Genomic DNA, 6,000 nt, shown 5'->3' with positions numbered 1-6,000 from the left:
GAAATGAAATGACAAACATTTTGGCTGGAAGTTATTTTCAATGTCTTTATTATCTTATAAATAGGCCACATTATGTCCTACTTCTAACTAGTGTTGTCACCTGTCATAGATTCCCAAGGTGTGCCTGAATTTTGTGGTAGGTGTAACTCGTTTGCACAGAAAAAAAACATGGACACAGAAAACTGGCAAAGATTAGCACAGCCCTGCCAACCACAAGCACCAGCAGCTGTATCCACACAGAGAATTACATCATAGTTCTTTTCTAATAACCTTTACCTTACAATTGTGATTGAACGTTTTGAAGTTACACCAATTGCACAATGTCAGCAAGCCATTTGCTGCCTAATTTGGAGAAGAACTAAAACATGACACCATATTTACACTGGGTACTCACAAGGAAACTATTCTGCTAAACACAGTAAAAAAAAAAAAAAAAAGTTGTGAGATTTTAGGAGTATGAAAAATAAATATAGCTGTATGACCTCGAAGTTAACAGGGTTTGAGATTGGATTAACAATAGTTGTGGAAAAACAAATGTAACAGTGACAGGGTGAGAAATTATGATTGTGGCTTTATTTTGTCCATATTACAGTTGCTCACCCCATATATTGAAAGTGCTGAATAAACTTGTCACGGTACAAGTACAAAATAATAAAGCTAAAGGCAATGAATCGAATCACCCGTTTGGGAGTGTGCATGCCCAAGCATGAACGCTTAAAACCAGCCTCTATTTGCTTGCAGTGTTGCCATGCACCAGCAGAGAGTAGTACGGTGTGTGCGTTAACATTCAAGTTAACGACAGTTTGGTCTTCCATTTCTCAGTTACCTATTGGCTGTCTGTCTGGAGAATCTTCCCGTGTAAGGCTGTGGTCTCTTTCAATACAGTCCTGCTGTTGCCACAGTTTTGGCTAATGATATATTTGATAAACCTACAGTATATCGCTCTGGGTTGAGATACAGGTGGATTCTTTTCAAGCATCGACCTGGACTTTATCAGCCTCTTATGTTTTAGGTTAATCCTGGGATAACCAGAATTAAGTGGTTGATGCAGTTCAGCGTTTTTTCCCCAAAATATACTTACATTAAAAAAAAAAAAAAAAAGTTTTTACAAAATTATCAGACCATCCACTGCAAAACAGACTCTTAAATTCTAAAACAGGAGTCTGTTTAGAACAACTCGCACACATAGAACATGACAGCCTTTTCTTCCTGATTTGGGTCTTTTTTTAGTGGTTGATTGAAGCAGACTTGTTCCCATTGTCTTACTCCATTTAAACGGTAGGTGGTGCTGTCCTTGCAAATGTATGTTCTTGATTGAATAAGACGTTCTTATAGCTCAGGTGCAGAACCAATTGCAATAGCTAGAGGCAGTGTGTGCACTTTTATTGTTCGAGTTGTAAACTAGATGTGAATCTGTGCTGTGTTAGTTTCAATGTAATCCTTTTTCTCAAAAGCAGTCAGTCGGACATGGCGAGCCTGAAGCAGCCTTATCTCGCTAGAGCCAACGTTTGAACGGTTTTACGTACTGTCCAACTGCCGATAACAGCGACTGATAGAAAACATTCTCAAAATACCTTTGGAATATAATTACTTCGGGAAAATTTCACAGTTTCTCACAGAGGTAAGAAGAAAATGCAGCGTATTTTCATGTACTGAATAGAGACTGGTGTAACTTGTTTGAATGGCAGATTAGAGTCTTGATCTTTACCTGGACTCTCCGTATGCTTTGTCCTTTGTTAGCTTCTTGCTCTTGTAACTAGTATCACATCGTTTTTCCGCGCACTGAAGAATGAAGAATGAAGAGCTGTTTATTGGTAAAACTGGGAAGAGAGAAATACATTCTTTCCTATGTATATTGTGCCTCGTGGACAATTTAGGTTGCAATTTACGCGCAAAAATGTGCCGACAAAGAAGATTTTTATTTTCGATTTACCAAACGATTTTGTCACGGAGATTAAGTTTAGGTGTTTTTGTTTTGTCTTGCGAAATGGGTTGAGAGAATTGCATTAAAAACACACGTGATCTGGAAATGGTCTTTGTTTTGCGTTATTAATGAATACTAGCGCTCTGACCGCACGGCACTGACACGGTTAACGCTTATGCGGGTTTGGTGGTTATGCATCTGTTAATAATTGAAGTATTAACTGTACTTTACATTTCTAAAACATGTTCTCCGTATGAAAGTGGACATTGTGGAAACGATATAATTTTGGTACTGTGTATGTGTTTTTTACCTAAACGCTTGCTGTAAATGAGAACATTTTGTGTGCCATATGGAAGAGTTTATTTTTGGAGTGAGGAAGGGAACGTTTCCACAAGCAGTGGAACAGTGGTGTTGACAAACTGACGATTGTTTTATGAAAGTGTGTGTGTATGTGTATGTGTGTATATATATATATATATATATATATATATATATATATATATATATATATATAAACACACACACACACGCAATGACTTATATTAGGTAGGTAACAAAACCTCCACTCAAATCAGGAAATACATGTCAGTTATCCAAACGTATGACCATTTCGAAAAAATACAGTAATAGACAATTTTGATTAGTCCACACACACACACAGCGAAGTAGCTTCTCACAGCTCGTGCTGTGAAACTGACACACACAGGTAGTGCGGTACATACAGTATGTCCGGTCCAGGGATACTGAATAGTTGGATCCAGTGAGAACTGCACCCTTGACGAGCCTGTTCTGGGGGATGTGGTCTCTGACCACTAACCTACAGACACGTTAAGGGCAGGGGGGTGTGGTGGCTAAACTCTGGGATTGATTTGTATGCAGTCATAGTGCTTGGTATTAACGCAACCATCCTTTAGAACAAGGGTGTCAAACTAAGTTCCCGGAGGGCCGCACTGGCTTTCGTTCCACCCGAGCTCTCAGTTACTTAATTGGTCTAATGATTTGATTAACTGGACACATTTAACACTTCTCTTCAGGCCTCAAAATGTTTAATAGGTAGTGTACCTTGAATCAAGTTCATTTTTAAAACCATCAACTGCAAAAGACCTTGAAAAATATTAAATATGTCAAATTGAACAAATAATTAGATCAAGTATGTTAATTGAGAGCTTAAGTTGGAATGAAAACCGGAAGACCCTGCGGCCCTCGAGGACTTGCGTTTGACACCCCTGCCTTAGACTCTTCAGAGTAGGTTACTGTATTTGGTATCTGTTTTAGAAATCTGTTCTAAAATAAGTTAAGGGTCTCAATCATGTTGAAACCCAGTTTTATACCTTGCTGTACAGTATGGTGAAAAGAGGAATCACTGGTGTGTATCAGTGTTGGATATGTAATACTGTTTTTCCATGTGTGGGCTTTCCTGAAGAATCGGTTTAGTTCCATGAAATAATTTTTAAACATGAGTGAGTACAATCAATCCGTGTCAAACTTATGGCAAGGTTTTTGTCGTAACAGGTCTGTCTTAATACACAGAAGTGTGATTAGTGTAAAGAAGTCTTGGGCTGTCTTCTTAAACAGACTGCACTGTTTTATTCAACTGTTTATTAAATAAATACGTTTTCAGAACTCAGCATAACATTTAATATACAGTTTTAGTCTTTTGAAAGCAAGATGAAGCCAAATCTGAAGGGTGAGCTTCAAACACCCAGGCTTGTGAATAGCGCTGGCAGTGCAGAGTTGGGATGGTCATGAGGTGTTATGTAATAGTATTACATGTCTGTTTTACTTAACCTGTTCTGCACTGCTTCCTAACTATACTAATTATAGCGTATTGTTCAACATGCATGGAGTGAGAAATGCCTAGATATGTGTCTTAAGAAGGAATGCAGCTAACCAGGTAGTACACAGGAGTCTTCAATGTCATTTCTTGGATCATTTAGATAGAGTACTAGGTACCAGATGGATAATTTGTAAGTATGAGATATTGTATTAGCTGTGAAGGAGGCTATGTTCTGTATGTCACATTTTTAAAAGCAGCTTTCTGTGCCCCCCTTGTTAAAGTAAATGACCAGCAGTTTGAATATTAGAGTTGCAGGTATGTAGTGTTGAGCAGCATGCACACAGTATGCACACATCCTCCTTGGGAACTGTCATTCCAGATCATTAAAACTGAACCCTTCAGATCAGATGGGAGCCGTTGCTAAACCTTTGCTTAACCATCTACAGATGTGATTGCTGAAACAAAGGTAAGTACACATAAGCCAGAGTTTCATCCTTCTGTGGCTTGTGGTTCAGCCTTGCGCTGAAGCCAGTTTATTCAGGAAGTGGTGGAAGCAGTTGGCAGATTTATTGATTTATGATCTTTGTGCTTCAGTAGGGCAAGCTTCTCTAATCTAGGTTTTTAGACCAAAATGTTTGTCAGCCAAGATTTGCATGTTCATTTATTTTAAAGCGGCTTCAAGTACAGCCTGGATTTGTGAGCTCTACATGACAGGGTTTGAGATGCAGATTGTGGGAATGCACATAAGTGCCATAAAAAAAAAAAACTTTGCTTGTATGACTCAACTTAATGTTCCCATGTATTCCACAACAGCATTGGAAATTAAATGAAACTCAAATTCACTCTTCCTACTCTAAGGTCGTAATGACCCACTCCCTGTTATGCAAGTTAGGTTTGGCTCAAGCTACCGTCCCAGCTCATATGCTATAGTGTTTACAGATATCAATTTAATTTGCACTTGTAACGGGCTGTGAGCGAACTAGCAACCACACACACCTCAAGTGAGGGTCTTGCACACCATGTGAAATAGGCAAGCTCTTTCACAGGTGTTGGTATAGAGGTGTGTTTTTTTTTTTTTTTTTTTTTTTTTTTTTTTTAAAACCTCACCAGTAGATACAGATCTGCAGTGCATCACACAACACTGCCTGGTGTGTCCAGTAAGGTATTTTGGTAATTTTGGAAGACGTTTTATATTTACCCTACCCTAGCACCATAGCAGTAATGTCACAAGATGTGGTTTCCAGTGACATATTTTCACCAATCGTTGTTACTCAGATGTGCACACTGACAATTTTGAAATTGGTTGTCCGTAGCGCGTGCTGTATTGTCAACAAAGATGCGACTGAAAGCTGAAATGAGTCCCTCCTGACTCCTTGTCTGAAAGATGTTGAAAGGATATATGGATCAATTTGTCATGCAAAAGCTCAAATGTAGTACTTTGTTGCACAGTCACTGCCTGGAGACCTTTGACAAGTTCTTTGTGAATCCATACAACTTTCAATAGGTAGTCTTACCAGAATATTTTGGTAAAGCAGTTTTATTACCATCCATCAAAATGGTCAGTCAGGTGAATTTGGTGAACGTTCTGTACCTGTGACTCTTACGCGGTACTCTGCCAGATCTCAGTCCAGCTGACAGTATCGCTGAAGCGCAGAGGCCAGCAATTCCGCAACACATTTCTTCTTCTGCATGCTTTGAAAAGTTGTGTTTTTTTTTTCTTTGGGACAGATTTTTGTAAACATTAAGCTAGATGTATTTGTTATTCAGATCAACATGTAAATCTGTGTAATTCATAAGTGTATTTTTAAAGAATACTATTTTAATATGGGTAATAAAACATCTCGTCGGTACTGTACTGTGTGCGTTCATTTTTCAGGATGACCATAGTTTTTGAAGCTGTGTGCTGGACTCTGTTTTGAAGTATTGTGCTTGTCAGTGGTGTAGCTCACCCCCTGCTGTATTTATTTGGTATAATTCCAGATACTGTGTTTGCTGCTGTTGTTTACAGATACGTTACAGCACCTGCTGGGCTACTCATCACCCAGATAGCTTACCACTCATAACCATGACCAGGTGGCTGCTGGAGGGGTTTGGGGTGAGGTCATTGCAAGTATTTCAGTCCAGGGCATCTTTTAAATCATGTATTTTGCATCTAAAACCATTTGTTTACATGAGTTAGGGCCATATTAGTAGTAATTACTCCAGTGTCATGTTTAATAGTTTTGCCTCTTTCTTTTAATTTAAACAGTTACCTAGGCTGTTGTAGCTAGGCTGGTGGACAGGGTAAGCTGACCTTATC

General features: G+C 38.8%; 1 protein-coding gene across 3 annotated transcripts in view; it reads left to right on the top strand.

Moving 5' to 3' along the window:
- Positions 1 to 1,423: 1,423 nt before the first annotated feature.
- The window catches only part of LOC121327777 (FERM, ARHGEF and pleckstrin domain-containing protein 1-like), a 103,300-nt gene continuing 98,723 nt past the window's right edge, over positions 1,424 to 6,000 (top strand). For 2 of the 3 annotated variants that reach the window (XM_041271983.1, XM_041271980.1), the window contains exon 1: positions 1,424 to 1,621. The gene's annotated coding sequence lies outside the window, so the exon portion shown is untranslated. Of the gene's footprint in view, positions 1,622 to 4,090; positions 4,168 to 6,000 lie in introns of those variants that run through there. The other variant, XM_041271981.1, reaches the window with a different exon arrangement.

The sequence above is a fragment of the Polyodon spathula genome, chromosome 15 (assembly GCF_017654505.1).
Source record: "Polyodon spathula isolate WHYD16114869_AA chromosome 15, ASM1765450v1, whole genome shotgun sequence".
NCBI lineage: Eukaryota > Metazoa > Chordata > Actinopteri > Acipenseriformes > Polyodontidae > Polyodon > Polyodon spathula.
The sequence above is the reverse complement of the archived record's forward strand: the minus strand, read 5'-3'. Positions and strand labels throughout refer to the sequence as shown.